This window comes from Danio rerio, chromosome 12, assembly GCF_049306965.1.
Source record: "Danio rerio strain Tuebingen ecotype United States chromosome 12, GRCz12tu, whole genome shotgun sequence".
NCBI classification, from domain to species: Eukaryota; Metazoa; Chordata; class Actinopteri; order Cypriniformes; family Danionidae; genus Danio; species Danio rerio.
Window position 1 is genome coordinate 28,779,309 of NC_133187.1, and position 27,110 is coordinate 28,806,418.

A 27,110-nucleotide genomic window follows, 5' to 3' on the forward strand; every position below is an offset into this window, starting at 1 on the left:
GTTCCCAAGGGTTTGATTATTGCGGTCGCCAGATTTCCAATTATTTAAATTTTTTTCCTACAGGAACATACATTAAATAAGTTACTGGCGAGTTACTCATGTTCATTAATGATATATAAATGTATCTTAAAAAAGCGGGAATCTCATGCGATGTGACAGTACAAAACAGTACTGCTGCTTCAGGATATTTCAGACATATGGACACATATTGGATAAATAGAGCAAAGCCAAACCACACGCAACTTGATCTTCCATTGTTGTATGAATTTGATAAGAAGTGCGCAACATTTTCACGCTAGAAACATGTTTTATGCAGGAATGTAACTGATATGCTGCAACGGCTCCTTTAAATATGAGATCAATGTAGCGAGTTTTGACGCTCTCGCCGCAGGAGCTGAAGGCAGAGAGCGTTGTCGCCAGGGCGGCCAGAGCAACCTTGGACACTCTCGCCGCTTTCGGTGTGAACGTACGGTTACTCATTTTGCTGCTTGTGGCTCTCAAGTGACCAAGAAGTAAGCTAGAGAATGTGGTCATTTTTTTTTTTTAAATAAAAGATCGTTTAGATTCAGATAATAAATAAAACAGAAATAATTAAGGATTTTTTGTGTGGCCACGGTCCGGTGGTTGAGGACCACTGAACTAATATACGTCATTGAAACCATTGTTTTTAAAGGAATAGTTCATTCCAAGATGTATATTACCCCATAATTTACTCACCCTCAAGTAATCCTTCATCTATATGACTTTCTTCTTTCAGATGAACACAGTGAAATATGTTTTAAATTTTAGCCTGGCTTTTCTAAAATGGTGTTGGGTAGTGACTATTTTTTAAGCTTCCAAAAGTGAATCATAAATTAACTGATAAAGTTAATGGTTAGCAGTTAACGCATGTCTTATGAAGCAGATCAATGTGCTTTTATAACAAAATTGTATTTAAATTTTAAAACATCCAATCCCATTTGATATCACTACACATATGACGGCTATTCTGCTTTGGTGAGATTAGCGCAAATAGTGTTATAGTGAAACATATAAAAAGGGTGACCATGTCACCTTTTTGGGATATAAAAAATGCACCTGGTTAATTCCTCTAAAACTCTTAAAATATCCAGAATTCATCGTTTTGCTTTTTACTGCCGTCATAACTGTGAACATTGATCACTGCATCACAATCCAATCCTTTTAGTCAGCTTTTACCTGCCAGTGGGTAGCATATGGCTCCTGAATAATGTTAAAATTATATATATATATTTTACTATTTGAATAGATTTTTTCATTTATTGAAAAGAAATGGTTTCATGTAAAAGACGCTAAACACTTTTTGTTTGTTATTATGCTATTGTTACCCTTATCGGTAGAATAATAAACCAAAATTGTAAAAAAAAGTTTAACTGAAATGTTAATTATGTAAATTGTTCAGAAACTGTGAATGCATTTGTCAAGTATTTACAACCTCACCATTGACTCGAACACATTGAGGTCAAAAGTGGGACATTTCACTGCTAAAATTTCCACCCATGAACTGTCTGGAATGCAGCATTACTACACAGCTTGTTTACAACACAACCAAGAAAACTAGTTGGCTTTGCGTTATTGTGTAAGATTGTATATAACGCTTAAAATGCCATAAACATGTGTCTACTTGGGATAAAGTGGTAAGATTACATGCATCTGAGACTTACGGTTAATCTTATATAAATGATCCTATATAAATCCCTATAAATGATCTTCATCCTTCACCCCTTTTCTATATTCAGGATATGCTCAGGTCACTTCGAGTCTACTGATTATAAATCAAATGAAGTAAGGATCAGTCATTTTATGAAGCAACAACCATTGATGTTCTCACTGTAAAGATAGGTATGTATCGACCTGTAAAGTATTACTTAAAAGTTATAGTTATGTTAATTATTAAGTTAATGGAACGCATGTAATAATTTCTTAAAATAGCTACATTTCAAACATAATCTGAAGGCAGCCAGGAAATTGTCTGAAATATGCATTCATCAAAAACCGAAAATATTGATATAAAATATCATAATACAAGTTTTTCTCAATTGCTTTGGCACATTTTTCAAAACAGACTGAACATTCTCTAAACTGTAAGTGAAAATCTCAAAACGGTTTGCTGGATTTTCAGAACTTTATTGCATGTCTGCAAAATGTAGTTACTTCTCAAAACATTTCATTTATGCTTTAAAATCTAGCTGTTGTGTCAGTAATTTGGCCAAGGCCACCAAAACATAAAGTGTATGTGTCATCGTGTGAGCTACACTGCTTAAAATGATGGAAATGAAAGTTTTAAAAAATCTGATATTTGTTGAAAAGAGTGAATAGTACATAGAAAAAAATAACAAAAAATGAACAGTTGTGTTTATACAGAATATTTGATTTTTACAAATGTATTACATGCAAAAGTCCAATCTTGTTTTTCTAATTATTTTATTGCATATTTTATTCTATATTCTTGGTGGACAATCTGTCGCCCTTGTTGGCCTTGCCAAAGATGACACTTCCTCCAGTTGCTCTTCCACAAGCATGTACTGCAGATTGTGCTATGAGCTATCTATCTATCTATCTATCTATCTATCTATCTATCTATCTATCTATCTATCTATCTATCTATCTATCTATCTATCTATCTATCTATCTATCTATCTATCTATATATATATATATATATATATATATATATATATATATATATATATATATATATTAGTTCTTAAGATAATCAAAAAAATATAGCTTAAATGGGCTAATAATTTAGACCTTAAATGTTTTTTTTAATAATTATTTTTTGTATTTATTAAAAGCTGCTTTTATTCTAGCCGAAATAAAACAAATATGGCTTTCTTCAGGAGGAAAAAAATTCCCAGACATGGGTTGCAGCTGGAAGGGCATCCACTGTGTAAAACATGTGCTGGATTAGTTGGCGGTTCATTCTGCTGTGCAACCCCAGATTAATAAAGGGACTAAGACGATAATTAACGAATACTGTGAAAATTTCCTTGCTTTTAAACATCATTTGGGAAAGATTTAAAAGAGAAAAAAAAAATTCAAAGGGGAGAGGATAATTTTGACTTCAACTGTATATATGGTACCAAATATGATAAATACATAACACAAATTGGATTGCAACTAGAGGCCATTTACTAATTTAGCAGACATTATAAACAATGTCAATATCAGATATTTATGATGTAAACGTGCATATATAAATGTTTGATAATTGAATAAACAGTTTTGAGTGTGATGACTTACACGATGAAAAATGATGGTGGTGTTTGACAGTTTAAATTAGAACCGACTCATTAGTTTTGATAAACAAGCCATATGCATTTAGTTGTTATCCAAACTGCAGACAATTGTACTTACTTCTTGCACGCATGTGCCAAAGCATTTGCGATTTGCTTAAATCAATAAAAAACACCACTCTAAAGTGAACAATAAGCTGTAGTTGTTCACAGATCTAAACTAATTGTTTTGAAAAAGCAAATTTCAATCGAGAATTAAGCCAAAGCAGTTGAGGAAAACTGTAATATTGCAATATAAAACATGAATGATATGCAGTGTGATTCACTAAAAAACGTCAAATATAAACAACCTAAAAATATCTATGAAGTCTAAATGTTCTTACAGCTTCCATTTGCCATACATTTGTACTACACCTGGAGACGCTTGTACTGTAAGTACGAAGCCCTTGTCAGTGACATTGCCTCTTTCTGGTCTCTCCTGTGTGCTGTGTGGTCCAGATGGTACAGAATCAGTCCGTTCCACTGGGTCTCCAGTAGACCGCCCGGAGGGACAGTAGCCATCTGCCCAGGACATCTCTCTATGCACACACAACTCTGACCTGGAACACACACACACACACCACTACACACAGAGAGAAAAGAGCCACTAAACCGCTCATGTAAAACATTTCCTAATTTCTTCATAATGCTCAGAGTGCTTCCATCCTAATTTAGGGGCCCCTACTCCTGACTTCACCGTGGGCCAGTGTGGGAATGTTCAAACTAACAGGTGATAAGATAAACGCTGTACTCACTGAAGTTGTTCGCAAATGCATTATTTTAGTTAGCTATTCCCTCGTTGATTAAACACTCTTCTGTTTTCATTCTCAGCTAATCATTGCTGGATCATTCATTGGAATAGATTAGTGATAATTGGCTCTCGGTTGTCATACTTTAGCATCCTAACGAGAGCAGTATTTACCAATCTTGAAAAGGGGAGTGAGGAAGCACTCAAACTTAGTTTTTAATGAGACCCAGGTAGGCTAACCAGAGCAGTCTGGAGTAATTAGGAAAGGATGTAGAGCATTTTCTCTCCCCCCGTCCCGCCCCCCACTATCTTCCAGTGTCTTCCCAGAGGGAGGATCCTGACAGTGGAAAGCTAACGGGGGACTCCAGGGAATTAGGTCTGCCTGAGTGATAACCTACATTCACCCAATCCGACGGCTTTCTGCTCTGTGCTCACAAATAAGGCTAATGACATACCGCGGGCCTGCAGACATGCATGAATATTATGTTGATGTTATGTGCATGTGAGTGCTGCATTAACTAATATTCAAAAGCCGGCCACCTACACACGTTAAGATGTGAATGCAAAACACATCATTTGCTCTTGCGTATGCATCAACATAAAAATGTATGGGAGAACTTGGAATTGTGCATACACACACACACAAACACTGTTGCACACATAACCTTTGATGATGCTCCTCCGCTCCTTTGATGGCAATTACCTGCGGCATGCTCTGAAATTCTCTTAACCTTATCTGATAGGTTAATTAGCTAATGCATATTCGCCGCGCTGGATGCTGGGAAAATGTCAAAAGCGATAGAAGTGTGTTTTACATTTACCTAGGTGACATTACAACTATCTCCACAAGGATTTGTAGGCGCTTTTTGACACTTTCTTTTGTGATTTATCAGTTTCTCCTGACCACAAAAGAAAATAATGTTAAATTTTTGCTTTCATAGTATTTTTTTTTTAAGTTTAAACACTTAAAGGTGCTATATGCAAGTTTGACACCCAGTGGTTGAACTAGGTATTGCACCCATGGACCAAAACACACGCAAGCATTGGTTGCCAGATTGAAGACCAAAAGGAACGTGCCATCAACCCTAAACGCTGGTTTAAGGCTTAATTTAAATCGTGAAAGAAATATTGTCCACATTAAAAGTAGTTTTTGACCTAACCAACACCTGAAATTAATATTTTAGAAAGCTTCTATTTCTTGCAGCTGAACAATAGAAAACTTGATGACAGTGATCAGCTCAGGTACACCTCGTGTGCTTTATTCAGTGTTAAATGCTAATAACATGAGTTTAAATGCCATTTTACATGACATTTATTGCCATACCACTGAAAGCAGCAGCAAATAGTTCACCTCAGATCTTGAAAATAAAATAAACCATTTGAAATTGAACTTTAGAACTGTGGCTCACATATCAATGATTCAGCATGTACATTTAATAATGTTAAAGAGGGTTAATATCCATTAGTTAGATTATAAACCTTACCATTTTGTGAGTAAGTGCATATTCTGTGCTTGTGAATGGCCGTATTTAAGCTGTATTTGTGTTTCGTCTGGTGCAAACTGCCACATTACGGGGTTGTGATGAAAACGAGCCCACCAACTCGTCTTCAAGGGGGGGAAGAAATGTGAGTTCGTAAAAAAAAATGATGGCTTACTCGCAAAGCACTGTCGTGCAAGGTGATATTTATTTACAGTGCCAAAAAGTCCATCCACAGTGAAGATATTTACAAGTGCTAACAAAAAAAATAGTAATAAAAAGTACCAAAGAAACAACAAACAGGAAAATAAAATCTGCAAAAATATACTCCAATTATATCTACAATTATAATAATAATAATAACGATAATATCAGGTATCCACAATATACTTGCTTGAGGCACCACAGTAGCACTCTTGCATCGACTTGGTTAACAAGTGTTGTAATAAAGTTGGGCTCTGGCTTATATAGCCCAAACTCCCGCCCGTTTGTGGGCTAAACCATTCAACAGGTAAGTATTAAAACGTACAAATACACAAACATTAAATAACTTGACATTCAAGCCACACTCCACATTAAACACATAGAGAAAAAATCCTTAATATATAATTAACAACAAAACATACATTTTCTTAATATAAATAAACACATAATACACACTTCATAAACACAAAACACCTATTTAACAGACATAATGGTTTCGTCAGCTTCCGATCGCAGTGCGCATGTGCACACAATCCCAATCATTCTTAAACCAGCACTTCCTATGTGCTCGGTTTGACCGATCGCGACCGGAAGCCTGACTACGCCCACACAGACAAACACCAAACAGAGAAGACAACACAACAGGTGAAGTGGAGGTGTATGAAATGCCTATGGATGACTTATGAATTTCGGGGAGTGGATTTATGGAAATATGACCATTTGCTATCGAGATCGCGTGTGCACCCGCTCCTCCAATAACGGCAACGGCAGGGAGGAACATTATGATGAATGAATGAGGTAAGTGTGCCTGTGAGTATGTCTGCGTGTCAGCGCGTCTGTGTGTGTGTGTGTTTGCAAGTATGTGTGTGCGTGAGAATGTGCGTGTGCGTACGAGAATGTGTGTGTGTGAATGCCAGTGCTGCTTTCCCAGCGGTGACAGTTAATGTGACTTTATCACATCACCTTCCCCCTCTCCCAGCCGCGTACTGGCCGGGAACCTGGACAGGTAGTCGGCTACCACATTGAGTCTACCCGGTCGGTGGCGTATTTTAAAGTGGTATGGCTGCAGGGCGAGGTACCATCGGGTGACTCTGGCATTGTGGTCTTTCATGGACTGGATCCAGGTAAGGGCCCGGTGGTCAGTTTCCAGATCAAACTCACGGCCTAGGAGGTAATAACGTAAACTGTCGAGAGACCACTTGATTGCAAGACCTTCTTTTTCAATTGCTGAATATCTTGTCTCCCTCGGCAGTAGCTTGCGGCTGAGGAAAACAACGGGTTTTTGTTCTTCTGCATTTCCTTGGGCAAGGACAGCTCCTATTCCTGTTGCAGAAGCATCCACTTGTACCAGGAACCTCTTTGAGAAGTCAGGACTCTGTAAGACTGGACTGGAACACATCTTCTCTTTCAGGGTTTTGAAAGCTTTTTCACAGTCATTAGTCCATGGAACAGGATTTGTGACTGACTTAGACAACAAGTTTGTTAAAGGAGCAGCGATAGAGGCAAAGTTTGGGACGAATCTCCTGTACCAGCCTACAAGTCCTAGGAACGATCTCACTTCCTTCTTGGTCTTTGGCTGTGGGCTCCTGCAAATCGCCTCTACCTTGTCGATCTGAGGTTTAAGCTGTCCATTGCCCAGGTGGTATCCGAGGTAATTGGCCTCTTGCTTTGCCCACTCACATTTAGACACATTTAAGGTCAGTCCTGCTTCTGCTATCTTCTTGAGTGTCTGTTGAAGATGTTGTAGATGTTCAGTCCACGAATTACTGTGAATTACCACGTCATCCAAATATGCAGCCGCCCAGTCTTCACAACCCTGAAGGACTCTATCCATTAGCCTTTGGAAGGTGGCTGGTGCCCCATGAAGGCCAAAGGGAAGGGCTGTGAAGTGAAATAATCCAAATGGTGTTCGGAAAGCAGTGTATGGTCTGGACTCCGGATTGAGGGCTACCTGCCAGTATCCCTTACATAAGTCTAGCGTGGTAATGTATTTGGCCTGACCAATCTTCTCCAGCAGATCATCAATTCTTGGCATCGGGTATGCATCAAACTTGGACTGGGCATTGAGCTTGCGGAAATCGATGCAGACACGCAAGGATCCATCTTTCTTGGGAACAATCACCATTGGGCTGCTCCATTCACTCGTTGATGGTTCGATCACTCCTAGCTCCTTCATCAACTTTATCTCCTCTTTCAAGGGTTCCACCAGCCTCTCAGGCACCCGGTAGGGACGTTGACGTGTTGGTGTTGGATCAGAAAGGTGGATGGTGTGTTGGGTTAGCTCAGTCCGTCCAGGCCTCTGACAGAACAAAGCAGGAAACAGATTTAGGAGGTTCTGCAGCTCTTCCCTTTTGGAGTCTTCTAGGTGAGTGAGATTCACCACAGACGGCTGTCTCTTTACATCCTCCATATCCTCTTCTTCCACATCCTCTTCTACCTCCACCTTCCTCACCAGGAGGGCTGTTTCTGGTCCCTTACCGGGTGGCTCCTTCCACTCCTTTAATAGGTTGACATGGTAGGTCTGCCTGGTCTTCCCCTTGTCTGGATGATGAATTTCATACGTTACCGGCCCCATCTTGCGGATCACAGTGTATGGCCCTTGCCATTTAGCCAGTAACTTGTTAGTTGAAGTTGGTAAAAGTAGAAGCACCTTTTGTCCCTCTTGGAATTGTCTCAGTCTGGCATGTTGGTCGTACCATCTCTTCTGTGCTTGCTGTTTCTCTAGCAGATTTTCTTTGGCTTGTTCTCTGTACTTCTCCAAACGGTCTCGCATCTCTAGCACATAGTGCACAATGCCGCTCTCCTCCTTCTTCGATGCAGGTTCTCCTTCCCAGTCCTTCTTCAGCAAGTCTAGGGGTCCTTGTACCTGCCATCCATAAAGGAGCTCAAAGGGTGAGAAGCCCGTCGATGCCTGGGGCACTTCTCTGTAAGCAAAGAGAACAAACGGTAACCACTTATCCCAGTCTCGGCCCGTGTCTGCAACGAACTTCCGCAGCATGTTCTTGAGAGTTTGATTGAACCGCTCGACAAGTCCATCTGTCTGTGGAATGGTACCTGCTCACTTAATGTTTATGTTTGTTATATTTATATTATTTGCTAATTATAACTTCCTGTGGAACTCTGAAACTGCGTCTCATTTCGGAGTCTGCTACTGTCCACTGGAGGGCGCATTTCACGGACACATGCTTTCCTGACTGACAGTATGAATCAAATACCTGATTTTCCACCAAGGCGACCAGGGGTGCTGAAATATAACTGGCTAAACTGGCAGTGGGCGGGGTAAAATAACCAAACCAAAGACACCCTTTCACTAACTCACATTTTTAAAGCAGAATATCTTCTGCATTGTTTTTCAGATAAAAAAGTATGTTCACTTGGCTTGTTTCTTAAATATCTGCAAACATATTATCTTGTTTTTATACTTTAGAAGAATAAAAAATTTACAGCTTTAAGATTAGATTTAAAAAATGTGCAATTTCTTTGCTGTGCACCAAAAAAGCAAACTAAGAGTGCTTAAAGTTTCTCAGCTGATAAAAACAAATACCATCACATTAACACAAGTGCAACAAGCACATTTAGTCCAGCTCATAGCATTGTTTTGGTTGTTTGAAAAGCTGAATATATGCCACAAATATATACCAATTTTCATGTTTTTAGATTGGGTTTTTAAAATGTTTTTCTTTTCTTATTTTGGTCTGAATTGAAAGAACCAAGCAATCCATACAAGTGTGAACAATAGCAGTGAAAGATTAAAGACAGTTTTAATAGCATTTTCTGTCTGCAAATCGCAGGGCACAAAGTAATGCGGGGTAAAATGTAACTTGAGTTTTTAAGGTATTGAGGTTTTCACCACAGTGTCGGCAGACGTCTTCCTGCCAATTACTAAAAAAGTTTATCAAAATTTAGATGAGAAACACAGGAGAAACCATTTTTGCAGCATAAAAGTATTTTTTATTATACTGTATTATACTATATTTTTTATTTTTACTACTTTTTTTATTTATACTATAAATTTATCTTTTTATTTTAAAAAAAATTGAATGTAGGTACAATCTTATATTGTAATTATTGTCTTCTAGGCTAAAAGATGGAACCATTTTGAAAGACGTAAAAAACACACAGTCACTGCTAACCAGTTTTGAGGAAAATACAACAGCAGGGTTTTACAAATTTGCCACACACTGTTTGACACTAATTAAGCGACCAAATTTTGTTTATTTTTGTTTACTTTGGACTTAATGTTGACAACTTTTTAAATAAAGAATGTTTTTTAATAGAAAATATTTTTTACTAAAAATTCATTTTATTGCTCATAATGCAAATAAATGCATGGTATAATAATGCAAATACATCTAAATGTGTTTATCCAATAGATAAATAAATAAACATGCTGTGCTATGTAGAATAAAAAAGACTGAGTTAAGTACTGAAGAAATACACTATTTAATGTAAACTGAAAAAAACTTGGCTTTAATTGTGTGAAATCTGACTTTATAAGTATTAGGGATGTATTGATTAACTCAACTCCCGATTCGATACGATTCGCGATACTAACCTCACGATTTAGTCACGATTCTTAAACAAAATTATTTGAAACAAATTTAAGGTTAACAAGATTTAATTTTTTTTCTTAAATGCTGCACATTTTTTGCAAATTAATTTATTTTCTGCCATAACTAAATTGCTATTTAAAACAAAGAAAAAAGAATAATACCAACTAAAGAAAAGTCATTAATATAAATAAACTAAACTGTGACTGTGCTGCGATTTTACATTTAAAAAAAAAAAAAATATATATATATATATATATATATATATATATATATATATATATATATATATATATCTGCAAATCTTTGTTTTCTGGCATAATCTGAGGTCTATCATTGGGGACTGAGATGGATTTTGTGGAGGGGGAAGTCTTTCCTAAACCAGAAAGTAGTGTGTACCAGGTGTGTACAGAGAACGTCAAAAGACCCTCTGATCCAGGGGACTGGCAGGCATAAAAAATAAAAATATTAATTAAAAAGCAAATTATTAAAATATCATAAACTAACTTGAAAAGGAGAGGGTACAAATAATCTGATACTTGCTTTTGTAACACAACATTTTTCTCCTTCAGTCTGAAAAACGTATTAACTTATTAATTATTAATCTTAATAATTTATTAACGTTTTGCGTATAGACGTCTGTGTAGTTTTTCACTGTGCTGAGGGTTTATGTGCCTCATATTCGTTCTTCTGTTAGTGTAAGTAAACTTTACCGCTCTACCTCTTGCTCGCTGCTGATGTGCAGGTACATCGGGTTTGCGCCTGTAAACACAGCGCCCCCTCTGTTCAAAAAATGTCTCGTTCAACATTTCTACTGATTTGAATCGTCATATATTTTAATCAATTTTCAACTGACTCAATATAAATCATTACATTCCTAAGCATGTGTTACAACTAACCCTTTATGTGTTTCAACTTTCCCCGCAGGAAGGGTAAATATTAACAATTTTTAACAATAATAACCGCTCTCCCCTACAGCAAATCTTTGGCCTGTGTTGGGTCTACCATGGTAACAATTCCACCTTATCGTTCATCTCTCTAGTTGTCCTTTCCTCTGTTTTCACTTTCACGCCAGTTTGCAGGGCTAATGAGTTCTCGCAATTTGCAATTAAGAAAAGCATTTTATCATTATCACCTACAGCTATATTCCATCCCTCCTTCCTCCCTCACATCTCCTTCCCCAGATGGAGTGTTACAGTGTGGCCTCCCGTTGTGATGATCCCCCTCAGGAAACCTGGATCCCACCTCAGCGGTCAGAATCAATTACATTCATATCTCTCTCTCTTTCTCTCCCCTCTCTCTCGCTCCGCTGTTTCCATGAGTCACATTCTGCAGGCACAGCATAGACTCCCCTGTCAGGTCCTGAGAAAATGCTCCTCCTTTCAGTGCGTTTAACAGGTTTAGAGGGGGCACCGGAGAGGTGATAAATTCACTCAGAGCGAGAGGAAAATGGAGAGAGGGGAAAGGTGTATGTATGGGCTGTGGAAGCAGATGACGGGTAGGAATAATAACCAGACAGATGAGGGAGGAGAAGCAGGCACAGAGAGAGGAGAGTGTGCATGTTACAGAGAGAGTGAAAGAAGAAATAATAGCTATCATAAAAGTTTGTTTTGGTAGTAAATGCAAACAAATATTTATAATTCATTTATTTTTAGTTAGACAAGACTTAATCTATAATTCATCCCAGAGGTTTAGAGGTGCAGCAACCAAATGTAGTTTTTTTAGGCTAATGGATCTCATTTGGGTACAATGTTGTGCTTGATATCTTTTTTGTGTGTTACGCAGATCAAAACAAAACACATACACTCACTGGCCACTTTATTAGGTACACCTTCCTAGTACTGGGTTTGACCCCCTTTGCTCAGAGATTCAAAAAGGTACTGGAAATATTCCTCAGTGATTTTGGTTTTTATTGACATGATAGCATCACAGTTGCTGCAGATTTGTCGGCTGCATATCCATGATGTGAATCTCCCATTCCTCCACAAGCAAAAGTGCTCTATTGGAGTGAGTTCTGGTGACTGTGGAGATCAAAACTGGTCCCTGGAGATTTACTAGATCCAGATTTACTGGCAAAATGTGCACACAACCACCAAACCCTAATTAGCATTTTTTTCATGTGTCATGAGAATTGAAAAGAGGCTCTTGAAAGGCATGTAGCCTAACCTTCCACAATCAATCTAAAGGCTTGCACAGACAACCTAGGTATTGCTTACCAGCTCAGTGCTGAAAAGGGTAACGATCAGAGCTTGCCCTGAAAGCCCTGCAGTGACCAAACCGCTCATCAGCAGAAAGAATAAAAAGGCCAGACTAACCTTTGCTGAGGAGCGCGTTGTGTGAACCGAGATCTGGTCCAGAGTGCACTTATTGATGGTCCTGAATTGTCAACTTTGTCAATAAAATATAGAGGAAAAAGTGTAATACCCTCTTATGAAGCTACATGGTAGAGTTTATGTACATGTTTATCAGAAACTTCTTCAGTGGCATGTGGTTTATTCACTGCATTCAACAACTAATCAGCCAGCAATTGTCTTTTTAACACGGCAAAACAAGCCGTTTATCAAAGCAGAAAATATTCAAATTATGAAATGGCCAGACCAGAGCCCTGAACTAAACCTGGTTCAACAACTCTGAAAAAATGAAGACTATTGATGTCCTGTGGTTACAAATGTGATTAGGGCCCAATCCCAATTCTATTTTTGTACTCCTGCCCCTTCCCTTTCCCTTTGGTCCTCTAAACAGAGTGTGAAGGGGAAGGGCTTCAAAATTTACCCCTAAGAAATGGGACACTACTGAAACACCTGCACACTACATCAAATGTCTTACTTCATATGAGATTGACCATCGACTGCTGTTGTTATTTAAGTTGTGCTACTTTTTTGGTATTCATCATCAGGAATTTACTAAAGGCAACGATATCATGTTATCATGATGATCTAATGTGCCAATAAGATCGTAACTGTACTCTGCATTTACACCGTGGCCATATTCATCCATGTAAACACACCAAAAACAACATTAACATTATAGCAGACACTGTAAAAACCAGCCACTAGACTTTTCTGACAGGGGATTCGAGTGTCACCGAGTTTCAGCTGTGTTATGAGACTGCTATACAGGATTCTTATTATGGATTATAGATAGCAAAATTTAGTGGTTTTTATTTTAGTGAGGTTTTTAAGCATTACGGTAAAACACAAATGCAGTTATGAATACATTTAAACATATGCTTGTTTGTTGGAAAAAAAAATGGAATAATGAAAAAAATACTAATGAAAAAAATACTACTCATGCTGCCGTTGTAGATGGTGTATTCTTGGAAAATTTCTTACCCCTTGGTTTCGAGTGTGATCCTGAAAAATCTCAGTCTAGCTTAGCCCTACGCCTTCAAGCTGAAGAGAATTGGCACACCCCTACCCCTTCATGTGAATGCCCAAAATGAGGAGTAAGGGGGAAGGGGTAGAATTGGGATTGGGCCTATGTCATTGAAATCAATGTTCTTTACTGTACACTTACTATTAAGTTTTTACTGCTGTAACTTTCATAAATGTTTGCAATCTTTCTACAATCTAAATTTTGCAATGAGTTCTACAATTGTTGCTGCTTTTTATCTTTTATTACTGTATTTTACACACATGAAAGTGACATTGTTAAACACTGTTCTACTAGCACAATTCCCTCAAATTTTAAGCGATGTATATTACATTTAAAAATGTATTTTGTGTTATTGTCTAATTTTGATTTCCACGGTACTTTTTCTTAAATTCTGTGTGAAATCTTAATTCATAATGTTTGTTTTGCTAGTATACATTGTTATTCTTTAGGTGAACAATTAATCTGTTAATCCACTGGTAAAGAAGTTTATTTGTAATCTTTAATCAAAGTCCAACCATTTGCTTGGTGGTGGTCCTTCTCCATTGACGTCAGTTTGACGGCTTCAGCCACAATGTTCTTAACCACACTCGCTCTTAATGCAATGATGCACAAAAAAAAAAAAAAAAAAACATCCGGTTCACACAAACTTTGAAACGTAACCTGTTTGAAACTATAATTTCAGCATGATTTAGTCAAACCAAAATAGAGAGTTCGTCTTGAATATTTTCCCCATAGTTTTATATTACATCCTGTTTCCCAATGCATAGTTTGGTGCCTAGTCACGAAGCTAATCCAGAAATGTTCATGTCTCTATCCCTCAGTTACTCACAATGTTGAAATATCTGGCATCCAATTTTAAAAGATCTCTTGAGAAACCTCTCATATTCATTTTTCTTTGGAGAGGTCTGTCTTGGTAACAGAGAAACCATAAAATAAACATAAAAGAAAAATAAACAGGCAGAAACTGCACACAAACATTGGCAGGGTTAAACCAAACTGTGTAAACCTCTCATTCTTTCTCCTCGGGTTCAGCTATGCAAAACTCTCTAAACGACTGTACAAAATTTCTCTCTGGCAAGAAACGCACAGTTCAGTTTTCAATTGAAACTAATGTTGTTGTGGTGGTTTTGTTTTGTTTTGCCAATTTGGTCTCAAACAGGAAAAGAGCCATGCACACCAAAACCCGTCAGTCTCACCACATTACAAGCAACCTAAAATTCTTCACATGTTATTTGTGCAAGAGCTCTGAACAGCGACGTCAATGCAATGCCTACCTCTCATATGTCTTTATAATCAATACCATGTTATGCAGCAACTGAAGGGAGAAAGAGAGAAAGTAAAAAAGAAAAGGCAAGAAATAAGGAGAGCAGTTCTGAGCTTTCCTGTATTAAACGGCTGAGTGCATTTACAAGCTTTTTCAGCAAGTTAATGCATTGGCTGTGCCTTTACCAGCTGACAGTTGAGTTCTGCATGCAGCTCATTGACCTCACACATGTACCTGAGCTGCACGTGTCACATGTCGCATCCGAATACTTTTACAGCACTGCTAAAACCCATACATCAAGCAGCATTCCCAACACAGTCACATACTTCAACTCATACTTCGCAACTACACACTTTAATAACGCATCTCTGCACATTTATCACTGAGATCTTGTGCTTTTCAATACAGCCATGCCTCCGGGGCTCTTGATAACTGAGGATTGATATTTTCTTCTAGGCTTTCCACCTGCTGTTTACTTGGACAATGGCATGAGAAATCACACATCAATATTACTGACTCGACAGAGCACAAAAAGCCAAAAGCTGGAGCTTAGTACAGCTTACAAACCCTCAGCACTGCTTTTAAAGGGCCAATTAGGAGAGGGTAAAATCGTGTGCCAGAACAGTGTGGCAATGTGCTGTATAAAAGACTGAGGTAAGCACTGGCTTGCCATTCCCTCATAATCTCATATCTTATGTTAGGCTATGAAGGTTTTATTTTGCTGGCACCAGCTTGTTAAGGGCTCATCTGTTTTTCTTTTTTTTTTCAAATGTGTTTTGCACTGCAAAAAAATCCTGGTTGTCTTAAATTTTTAAGCTGTATTAAATAACCCTTATGAGTCCATTGAACTTATATTATGGTAAACACTTAAAACAGCTTGTGTAACTTTTAAAATTAAGTTAGAACATGATTAAGCCTTTATGTTGCACTCTTGAAGATATTTTTTTGGCACACATTACGCATTGAATAATATACTGACACAACTCTGATAAATAAGAAATTAAAATAATAATGATAACCTATGGATAAGAGGTCAACCAGGTTGTTATGATGCCTGTTAGTTTAATAAGTAACAACGACCTAAAAATAAATGCTGTCGAGACTAATGAATCATATTATTTTTCACAATTTGTGTTAAAAAAAATTTAAATATTAGGTTTTTTTATTGTTATCAGCTATGGTACACCTTTTCTGTTAAAGTTGTAATGTAATGGGGACACTAACAACAGAGTGCAGATCCAAATGCAGGGTTTATTAGGAAAATTGTCAGGCAAGCATTGGTCAACACAGGGGAAAACAGATGTATACAGGAAATTCAAAGTCATGTTCAGTAAAAAGGCAGGTGTTCAAAAGGCAGGCAGCAGACAGGAATAAACAGTACTACAAAGCAAGGGTTGGCAAGGCAAGGCAACTGTGTTATAATGTCACAGATAACAAAACTCAGCACTGATGTGTGTTTTCGCTGTTTAAATAGTCTTTGTTATCGTTTCTTGACAATTCTCCTGCTGTGTGTGTGTGTGCGTGCGTGCGTGCATGTGCAATTAGCGGAATCTGGAACAGGTGCGTGTTAGCAGTGCATGACTGGATCTGTAGTCCATATAATGGCGGATCTCGAGTAGTATATCGATCTGCATGTTTACTGGCAATCAACAAGTATTAGACAACAGTAGTAATATAAAGTTTTTTTTTAATCTCACAATCCATTCTTTTGTTTGGATTGACTGATGTAAACTTACAAATCTGGGAAGCAAAAGTGAGGATTCAGACTTTTTAAAATCTCATAATTAGTAGTTTTCCTTAGATTTATAAATTAATTTTGCTCAATTAAAAGTTTATAGCTTTGTTACGCGTTTCTTGCAATTTTGAGTTTTTATCTTGTAATTTGTCTTTATTAAATATATCAAATATATATGCACATATAGACTTGTCTTTGTAAATTTGTATAATAATAACTCTTAGTATTCATTCATTTTCCTTTGGCTTAGTGCTTTTATTCATCAGTGGTCGCCACATCGGAATGAACATCCTTATCCAGCATATTTTTCACAGTGGATGCCATTCCAGCTGCAACCCAGTACAGGGGAAACACCCACTCTCACATGCACACTCATACACTTTGTCCAATTTAGTTTATTTAATTCACTCATAGCGCATGTCTTTGGACTGAAGGGAAACCGGAGTACCTGGAGGGAACCCATCCGAACATGGGGAGAACATGCAAACTCCACACAGAAATGCCCACTGATCCAGCCAGGACTCAAACCATCAACCTTTTTGTCGTGAGGCAACAGTGCCACCCACTGAGCCACCATGTCACCGCAACTTTTATTATATTATATCATAATTTTAACAGTGGCCAGCTAGCAAAGTGCTATGCAGGTAAACCTCACTCCTCTGACCTCTAAAGGTACTAGAGCAACAGATGATAGATGCCATGGTCTTTAGCCTCCTTGTTAGAGCAATCAACTCCCATGCAAAGAATTGCCGTAGGACTGGTGGATTACACATGGGGGCTCGTCCGAGTTGTGAGTGAGGTTTAGAGAGGTGAGTGTAACGGAGGCCAGCTAACGAAGTGCTATGCAATTAAACCTTATTCTTCTGACCTCTAAAGGTGCACTACTGACATACGCTAGAGGCCATGGTTAGCCTTGTTGGAGCAACCAACCCCCATAGCCACAGCCTTATCACCCTGCAGCCCTAGACTGGTTACTCACTGAAGCTAAGCAGGGCTGAGCCTGGTCAGTAACTGGATGGGAGACCACATGGAAAAGCTAGGTTGCTGTTGGAATTGGTGTTAGTGAGGCCAGCAGGGGGTGCTCAACCTGTGTTCTGTGTGAGTCCTAATGTCCCAGTATAATGAAGGTGACACTATACAGTCTGTGAGTGCAGTCACTGCACAGAGATGTTAAACCTGACTTTTTGTGGTCATTAAAAATCTCATATAATCTCGTACAAGTGTAGGGTTGTAACCCTGGTGTCCTGGCCAAATTCACTCCATTGGCCCAGACCCATCATGGCCTCTCAATTATCCCCATCCACTGAATTTGCTCTATCAATGTCTCTCTACTCTATCTATAGCTGGTGTGTGGTGAGCGCTCTGGAGCCATTTACCTGTGAGCCAAGTGAATCTGCACACTGGTGATGGAGTAGAGACCCCGGTCATCATTGTGAATTGCTTTGCGTGTATGGCCATACACAATAAATGCTCTATATAAATACACATTATATTACATACAAAGAATCGCTGATTCAATCCCAGCTCAGATCCAGTTGGGTGCAGCAGGGTTACAAATTATATTATATTATATTATATTATATTATATTATATTATATTATATTATATTATATTATATTATATTATATTATATTATATTGTATTATTATATTATTGTACAAGTGTACAACTTGTGAATTTTTCCCAGTGATGGGTTGTGGCTGGAAGGGCATCTGCTGCGTAAAAACATATGCTGGATAAGTTAGTGGTTTATTCCGCTGTGGCGACCCCAGATTAATAAAGGGACTAAACCGAAAAGAAAATAAATAAATGAATGAATGAACTTGTGAATTTCAAGCACAATTCTGAGAAAAAAAATTATAAAATGTCAGTTGTATGATTTCATATATAATATAAATTCATGTGAAATAGCCACTAACATAGAGTCTTGATGAATTGCTTATTGTGTTCTTAAACATGGCTGAAAAAAAAAGAATAATAAATCAGGATAGACCACGAACTCTTCCAGATACTCACCCCTATCAGTGTGAGAGTGTGTTGTCATGTGTGTAAGGGAATAAAACTTTCAGGATATGACCTATTGTTCTGAGATAATGTGCGATGTAATGTTCTCCAGCTCTCTTGGACAGAGCGTGGTCAACGAAAAAAATCCATCGCTGCAGGCCACAAGGAGCGCCAAGAAACTGCACCTGCCAAAGACAGACTCCATCACGAGAGCCATATCAGGTTTTACTGCAGGGGTGTGTGATGTGTATGTGTGTGTGTGTGTGTGCCTCTGAGGAAACCAAGCCTTTTAAACACCTTTTCTTCTACACATCATCTAAAGGTACAAGCACAACCTCCAAGCAATGCCTTTAACTCTGGGAAAACATTACACGCAACACATGTTCGGCTTCAGGACAGTGAAGACAAAAGAAAATATACAACAAAAAAAAGAAAGTGAAGAGAACTAGCTGAAATGTGTATAGGGGAAGAAATGGCATTCTTATAACCTTGTAGAGTTATGAACGTGTTTTTTTCTCCTCAAGGACTGTGAATGAACAATCGTGCATATCCACAAGTAACACGCCATGCCATTATTTCCTCTAAACTTTGGAATAAAGGCCTCATCCAGCACTTTGAAAATATAAGCTAAGTAGCTTTTGGTTAGTTTATGTGTTGAACAAATTTGAATTTAAATAATTAAAAAATACGATTTTAAGTTTCCCCTCTATACAACAATTAAGACAAGTTGCAGATGTGGGGCACAAAAACCCAGTGCTGATTTTGAGCTTGTACAATTAGGATACACTCACCGGCTACTTTATTAGGTACACTTGTCCAACTGCTCGTTAATGTAAATTTCTAATCACCCAATCACATGGCAGCAACTCAATACATTTAGTCATGTAGACATGGCTGCTGTTTAAACCAAGCATCAGAATGGGGAAGAAAGATGATTTAAGTGACTTCTGGTTTGAATATTTCAGAAACTGCGGATCTACTGGGATTTTCATGCACAACCATCTCTAGGGTTTACAGAGAATGGTTCGAAAAAGAGAAAATATCCAGCGAGCGGCAGTTCTGTGGGTACAAATGCCTTGTTGATGCCAGAGGTCAGAGGAGAATGGCCAGACTGATTTGAACTGATAGAAAGGCAACAGTAACTCAAATAACCACTCATTTAAACTGAGGTATGCAGAAGAGCATCTCTGAACACAAACCTTGAGGCGGATGGGCTACAGCAGCAGAAGGAAACACCGGGTGCCACTACTTTCAGCTAAAAACAGGAAGTTGAGGCTACAATTTGTACAGGCTCACCAAAATTGGACAATAGAAGAAAAACATTGCCTGGTCTGATGAGTCTCGAGAAGACATGGATTATTTTCTTGGTACACTTTGGGCTCATTAGTACCAATTAAGCATTGTGTAACCACCACAGCCTACCTGAGTATTGTTGCTGACCATGTCCATCTCTTTATGACCACAGTGTACCCATCTTCTGACGGCTACTTCCAGCAGGATAACACGCCATGGATCATCTCAGACTGGTTTCTTAAACATCACAATGAGTTCACTGTACTCAAATGGCCTCCACAGTCACCAGAGCTCAATCCAATAGAGCACCTTTGGGTCGGGAAATTCGTTTTATGGATGTGCAGCCGACAAATCTGCAGCAGCTGCGTGATGCTATCATGTCAATATGGACAAAAATCTCTGGGGAATGAATGGGGTCCAACCCGGTACTAGTAAGGTGTACCTAATAAAATGGCCGGTGAGTGTATTATAATAATAATAATAATAATTAAAGGGATAGCGGGGGAAAATCTTGACCATTTAATCACACTAAAGTGATTCTTAACATTTATGAATTTATTTCTTTTATTTTGAACACAAAACAAGATACTCTGAAGAATGATGGAAAAAAGCAGCCTTTGACATCAAAGAAACAAACAATACTTTTTAAGAAGTCAATGGCTGTTTTTGCAGCATTATTCAGCGTATAGTCCTTTGTGTTCAACAGAAGAAAAAAAGTCAAACAGGTATTTTATTTTCATTCTTTTGGTTTTCATTTTTGGGTGAACTATGTCCCTTTAATCATCAAATTTACAGCACTCTCACCACTTAAATAAAAGCAAAAGACATGCTAATAGGAATGTTGGTGCATATGTACTGGAACTAGCTAAATGTAGGTGGGTATGGTCTACCAGCATTATTTAAAATTGTGCAGTTATTTAGGTCAAATATTCCGCTGTTTATTTCAACTCCACTTTAAGATCTGTTCAAAACACACATGCACTCTCTTTGCAAAGAGAATATTTTCCATTTTGAAGCTTCAATCCCACTCGTTTCTTTTCCTCCTCTTTCAGCATGACATTCTTCTGAGAGTTACACAAATATCTCATATATCAACTTATTTTTGTGCCAAAGTTCACATTTAACTTTATTCGGCGGATTCTGGTTTACGGTGTGTATATAAAATAATTGTTCATTATACCTATGGACAACAATGTAATGGAAATGCAAGAAACTGAAGAATATCATCATTTTAATTTCTTCTTGGTTTTGAGTGTTGCATGATGTTGTTCTTCTAATAACAGCCATGCATGATGCAACTGTGTTCATTCGAATCAAAAATTTGTTTACTTGAATGAGAATAACACAATATACTTCTCTCTCTCCCTCGTTTACTCTGTATGTGTGTGTTTTAATAAGAAATATAGCTTTCCTTTTTATAAACCTTAAATAAACATCCACATATCAGCATCAAAACAGATGTCTAAGAAATTCATGCTCGTGTGCATAATTGCATTCAGAATGAGTGTAATCTCTCCCTCCCTCCATCTTTCTCTCTCTCTCTCTCTTTCACTGCTTTTGCACTCTCTATCCCTCATCAAAGAAAGAGAAAAGAAACATGCAGGCATTGTGGGAGGATTACGAAACTGAAAAAAAAATAGGTGTGTGTTTGTGTATGTTTGTGTATCTGAAGGAGCAACGAGAACACAGTGTGGGAGACTGGGATGGTACACAAGAATTACAGGGTTTAGTGTTCTCATATTTCACACACACACACACACACACACACACACGTATGGTTAACTGCAGTGTAATTACAGACTGTTATCTATGATTACAGCGGTGGCTTACACCTGATGCCAGAGAAAGTGTTGCACACTTTAAATATTTAATCAAATCCTTCAGAATGAACCTAATGAGGCGGAGGGTGGGGGTGGAATTACGCTTGCTTACAAACATGGAAACATACCTGCACTCTCAAATATAGGCACGAAAAAAAGGCAATGAAGAGGAAAAAGAAGAAAGTACCTTTTTTATAGAGAGAAGCAGAGGAAAATGAGAACAGAGAGGAAAGGGAAAGGAAAGATTAAAACAACCAGTGAAGAAAGAACAGAGAGAACAGAGTGATTATTCTGCGTTTGACAGTATACCTTTAGCCCAAGTCTTTAGTACTTTTGTAGAGTTTAATAATTAAAACATGCCAGAGTCTTTTATCTTTGCCTTCCTTTTCTCTCTGTCCTCCCTGTGAAACTGTTGGCTCTTTGCCATTCTGCCGTTCACTATCACTCAGGTCATAGAGTTTTGCTCTCTTTGTGGATGAATGGATGGATGGATGGATGGACACAGATAGATACATAAATGTAGTTGAATACTTTTCTGGTCATCTTAGTACTTTTTTCTGTGCCCTAGTTGGAGGGTCTGAGATATATCAGATTTCATCCAAACTATCTTAATTTGTGTTCTGACAATAAACTAATGTCTTAAATGTTTGGATCAACTTAAGGGTAAATAAATTGAGTAAAATGAGTTTTTGTATTTGTGTTGACTATACCCTTTATCAGTATCTCAGTCATTTCTAGCCTAAGGTTGTGGTCTTTTCCAGAGTAATATTATAATCGTTAAATATATTAAATTCTAAAATATTATTAAATTCAGTTGAAATGATGTTTTAACATTGCAAAGTAGGCAGACAGACAGACAGATAGACAGAAAGAGATGGACAGAAAGAGAGGGGGTGAAGAAAAAAAGAAACAAACAAACAAACAAACTTTTGACTTTTGACTTTTTCAACATCTTTAATATACATTAAAATCTCATAAAGGGTGGCATGGTGGCTCAGTGGTTAGCAGTGTTGCCTCACAGCAAGAAGGTCACTGGTCTGAGCACTGGCTGGTTCAGTTGACGTTTCTGTGTGGAGTTTGCATGTTCTCTCTGTGTTGACGTGGGTTTTCCCACAGTCCAATGACATGCAGTATATGAGAATTGAATTAACTAAATTGGCTGTATTGTGTGAATGAGCGTATAGTTGTTTCCCAGTATTGGGTTGCAGCTGGAAGGCCATCCACTGCATAAAACATATGCTGGAGTAGTTGGTGGTTTGTTACGCTGTGACGACCCTTAAAAAATAAGGGATTAAGCCAAAGGAAAATTAATGAATGAATAAAATCTCTACAGGCAAAGTACAATTTTTACAAAATGTCTCAAAATGATCTGATCACCAAACATCACTAATTAAAAAAGCCTCTTTGTCCTTACATACATAAAGCTTTATTCACACACAATTTAAATTAAAAATTCAAGTAAATTCTTTGTGAGTTGATAAAATTTCTATTCCATTCTAATCCTTGGTTTAACCAGGACAATAACTATTCTAAATCTCTATATTTTCCCTTCAATAGCCATTCTGACTGTTTTGCTTGACCGACAACAAAATTTGTCAAAATTCATCATCAGCATTCTTTAGAATATTTACACCCATAGATAAAAAAAGGGGGGGGGGGGCAGTGGCGCAGTAGGTAGTGCTGTCGTCTCACAGCAAGAAGATCGCTGGGTCGCTGGTTCGAACCTCGGCTCAGTTGGTGTTTCTGTGTGGAGTTTGCATGTTCTCCCTGCCTTCGCGTGGGTTTCCTCCGGGTGCTCCCGAGCGTGTGTGTGTGGATGTTTCCCAGTGATGGGTTGCGGCTGGAAGGGCATCCGCTGCATAAAAAAAAAAATTGCTGGATAAGTTGGTGGTTCATTCCGCTGTGGCGACCCCGGATTAATAAAGGGAATAAGCCGACAAGAAAATGAATGAATGAATAATAAAAATGATCTTATTACAGTTTTTTTTCAGTGGCTTTGATGCATTTCTCAAAACTATTAGTACAAACTGCAAAACTGCAAAAATGGAGAGCTCATTCCTCAAAAGCAAGTATTGATGTCCATGAAAATGATTTTCATTTTTTTTTTAATAAAATTAGCTTGACAGATTTTGACAACTAGTTCAACATTTTTGTATGTAATGAGTCAAGTAATGAAATGAGGACTATTAGTTTTATATGGAGTGACTATTCAGCATTCACAAGTTTAGTTAATTTTGACTGAGATGACATAAGCTAATGATAATGTTACAAAGCAGCAGAGAGTTGGACAAGAGCAATTGATGCATGTCCAAAAGCATTCGCAATTTGTTGGAAGGAATGAGAAACTGCTACTATGATGTGCACAAAGGACTAGTTATTTTGAGAAATGCATTAACTATTGTGGAAATTAAAAAAGTGTTGTGAGAAATGCACTAAAGCGACTGTATTAAAAATTTTATATGAATCTTTCCAATAAAGCAAACAGTATATTAATCTTAGACATTCAATAAAAAACATGAAAAAAAGTCTGTTACAGAAAAGAAATTGCAAAAGGATGAACCATCCATATTAAATTTAAAAACAAACATATTTGTGGATGTTTCCCAGAGATGGGTTGCGGCTGGAAGGGCATTTGTTGCGTAAAAAAAAACTTGCTGGATAAGTTGGCAGTTCATTCCGCTGTGACGACCCCAGATTAATAAAGGGACTAAGCCGACAAGAAAATGAATATCTGTGGCAAGTAAACAATGCAGAAAGACACAGACAGACAGACAGACAGACAGACAGACAGACAGACAGATAGACAGATAGATAGATAGATAGATAGATAGATAGATAGATAGATAGATAGATAGATAGATAGATAGATAGATAGATAGATAGATAGATAGATAGATAGATAGATTTCCACACACTCATCAGCACACACACACACACCTCCATCACCCTTCCATCTGCCCTGAGGTCTCACCTTACGTCCCCAGTGGGCTCTCCTTTACTCAAGACGGTGTTGGGTTTAGGCAAAGGGTCTGATCCTGAACACAGCCCCTCTACACCCCCAAAACACACACTCACACACCCCGTTCATTTTCAAAAAAATCATTGATTTTTCCGTTCCCCAGTAATGCTATCATCTTCTGGAAACAAACCCACCAAGGACTGGAGTTTGATCAATTCATACCCCAGCCCACCTCTTTCTCTCTCTCTCTCTCTCTTAGAGGTCATGTATACAGTGGCACACATGCACCAGTATATGCAGGTGGCTTTATGGAGATCGTTCCACTCCCTCCCGTTCCCCAGTGGAAATGGATGTCCATTAAAGATGACATCACACAGGCACTGCAACAGCCGTGAGCAGCTGCGGCCCATAAGAGAGGCTCAGCTATCCTGTAATGTCTCATATGAGCCTAGCAGACTCACAGAGCAGCGTCATGGCTATGGGGAAAACAAATGGCACAGCTCAACTAACAGGCCAATGGAGAGAAGTCACTTTAACCGCACACACACACACACACTGGATAGAAAAAGTTGATCACTTTGCTCTTTATAAGAGAAGCAAATATTAAACCGAGACTTTACTTTTGTGTTTTTGTCTTTTAAAACACGTCTCCTGAGACTTTTGATGAAGATGGAGATAACTGACTCAAATATAGACTGGCGTTTTCTCTTGAGTGTGGCAAGTTTACTTTAAAGGAATTGTTCACTCAGAAATTACATTTCAGCTATCATTTAGTCACTCTTGACTTGTTCCAAACTAAATTATGTTGTTGCTTTTTTGGGAATACAGAAAATGTTGGAAATCTGTAACCATTGATATCCACAATAGGAAAAACAAATATTATCAGTTTAGTTGACTTTATTAGTACCCGTAGGTATATATTAGCAGCAGGATTTGGCATTTGGGGCGGCACGATGGTGCAGTGGGTAGCACTGTCCCCTCACAGCAAGAAGGTCACTGGCTAACAACCCACCTCGAAAAAATTAAATGTTACGAAACAGCGACATGGTGCAGCTCAATATAAACTTTGATATAAATGGTCCTGGAAAGTAAGTAAGAGTTATTTTAATTTAATACAAACAATTTAAACAATCAAATCACACCATCATCACAAATCACAGACACACACGTTCCCACAGAAAACTCATCAGGTTAAAATAAGAATAATTTTGGAAGTCAATAGTTACGTACAGGTTTCCAACATTCTTCAAAATATCTTTTATTTGTGTTTAACAGAACAAAAAAAATTTGGAACAAAGTAAATGATGGCAGAATAATAGTTTTTGGGTGAATTATCCTTTATGGGTAAAAAAAAAATGAATCCAGACCTTTTTGTGCTTCTATTATTTTATTATTATTATTATTATTATTATTATTATTATTATTATTATTATTATTATTATTATTATTATTATTATTAAGGAATTATTAATATCTCACAATATCATTCAGTAAGTTATACATATCCATATACACATAACATTTGTTATTTATTATATTATTAAAATTGTATTATTGTTTTGCCAATTGCTGCTTAATGCTAATAACATTTAAATAATCAAAGTTAAACAGTATTAAACACACTCTTGTGAATTTCGGCATTGAAACCTGTGCAATATATACAAAATAAAATATAATTATTGAGACATGCAGCAAATACAATAACAAAAATGACTTTCACAGATAGAAAATAAAATGAAAAAATAAAATAAAATAAGTTTCTTAAGTTTTGGATTTTGCTTCCCACTTATTCAAACTTTTAAATAGCTTGGACCTTGACTGCTTGTACACACAGATCTAACTATTCAAACCTAAAATCCATGCATCCATTAATTTTTCTTCGGCTTAGTCCCTTTATTCATCAGAGGTCGCCACAGTGGAATGAACCTCCAACTATTCCAGCATATGTTTTACACAGTGGATGCAACCCAGTTCTGAGAAATATCCATACACACTCACTCACACACACACACACACTAAGGACAATTTAGTTTATTCAGTTTGCCTGTACCAAATGTCTTTGGACTGTGGAGGAAACCGGAGCACCCGGAGAAAACCCACGCCAACACAGGGAGAACATGCTCCATATGGAAATACCAACTGACCCTGCTGGGACTCAAACCAGTGACCTTCTTACTGTGAGGCAACAGTCCTAACCACTGAGCCACCGTGTTGCCCCAAACCTAAAATTTCCACCTAAAATGTAGATAAATGAAGCAGGAATAATTCAATCTTATTCATCATCCCAGCCACAAAGTCTCTCTCTGTTTCTCTCTCCTGGTGGAGCGTCACACATCCGGCAGGTGCTCTGCTTTCGGCCAGACTGCTTTGAGGGACAGCAGCAAC

At 37.8% G+C, this 27,110-nt stretch overlaps 1 protein-coding gene across 2 annotated transcripts in view; it reads left to right on the plus strand.

The window, feature by feature from the left end:
- znf438 (zinc finger protein 438) overlaps nucleotides 1–16,211 on the plus strand; it is a 118,044-nt gene extending 101,833 nt beyond the window's left edge. The window contains exons 7-8 of one of the 2 annotated variants that reach the window (XR_012387704.1): nucleotides 11,460–11,527; nucleotides 15,371–16,211. The gene's annotated coding sequence lies outside the window, so the exon portion shown is untranslated. Of the gene's footprint in view, nucleotides 1–11,459; nucleotides 14,261–15,370 lie in introns of those variants that run through there. The other variant, XR_011017341.2, reaches the window with a different exon arrangement.
- Nucleotides 16,212–27,110: the final 10,899 nt, after the last annotated feature.